The sequence below is a fragment of the Apteryx rowi genome, unplaced genomic scaffold, assembly GCF_003343035.1.
Source record: "Apteryx rowi isolate R43461 unplaced genomic scaffold, aptRow1 scaffold_56, whole genome shotgun sequence".
Classification (NCBI taxonomy): Eukaryota; Metazoa; Chordata; class Aves; order Apterygiformes; family Apterygidae; genus Apteryx; species Apteryx rowi.
The window spans coordinates 2919840-2921067 of NW_020450827.1; positions in this window are offsets into that span (position 1 = coordinate 2919840).

A 1228-nucleotide genomic window follows, 5' to 3' on the forward strand; every position below is an offset into this window, starting at 1 on the left:
AACGGCCTGAGCCATGCTGACACCCCCCCCCCCCCCGGGGGCCTCGGCCTCCCCCAGGGCCGGGCACCTCCGCAGCAGAGCGTGGAGCTGCACCCACCTGGGAGCCGAGGGGCTGCGGGGGCCAGCGACGCTCCGGCTGGTCCTGAAGGGGGTAAAACCACCAGCGAGGGAAGCCGGCAGCCCTGCGGCACCGAGCCCGGGTCCTGCAAGGCAAACGGGGACGTGAGGGCGGCCACAGCGGGGCCGGGGCAACCGGGGGCACCTGCGGGGCCACCGGGGCACCCAGAGCCGCCAGCAGCGGGAGCAGGGCCGGCAGCTGGGCTTGCTCCCAGCCAGGCACGGAGAGGGGTAAAAACACCCCCACGCTCACCCTGGGGCTGGGGTTGCACCAGCACCGCTCCACTCGTCATCCTCAGCCCTTCGTCATGGGGGCGGGCACCAGGGTCATCCCTGCGGCTTCATCCTGCGCCGAGACCTGCGGAGAGAGACAGGGAGCACCGATGGCAGCGGGGCACGGAGGGGGCCAGGGGGCAGCTGCTCCTCGCTGAGCCCCAGGGCTCTGGGATGGGATGGGATGGGATGGGATGGGATGGGATGGGATGCCCAGGCCCTCCCCTGCCCAGCAGCTCCCACCCAGCTCAGCCTGGAGCCCTGCTTGGCTCCGGGGGGTTTAAGAGGCCGCGGGCAGCCCTGCCCTCAGCACCCAACGCGGCACAGCTGGGCCCAGGCAAGGGGCCACCAGCTCCTCGTTAGCCCCTGATTGCGCTGCTCCCCCCCCCCCCAGCAGGAGTTTCCCAGCTGCCCCCCCGGTGGCTGCAGCATCCCAGGGGGCTGCACAGCCAGCGCCAACTCCAGGCCTGGCGGCCGGACACGGGGCCCTGCGGCTGGGGCCAGGGCAGAACCGCCTGCGCCGCCTGCGCCGTGCTGGCCAGGGGGGCACCGGGCCGGGCGCCGGAGCAGCCAGGCAGCAGCGTGCAGCTGGGACACAGGGGGCAGGCCGAGGGTGGCAGGGGCAGGACACAGGGTGCTGCGTGCAGCGGGGGGTGGGGGGGACAGGATGGGGGATGCAGGTGGAGGACAGAGGAGGCTGGAGGGTGCAGGAGGAGGATGGACAGTGCGGGGGGAGGCTGGCAGGTGCAGAAGGAGGCTGGAGGGTGCAGAAGGAGGCCAGAGGGTGCAGGAGGAGGATGAAGGGTGCAGAAGGAGGATGGAGGGTGCAGAAGGAGGC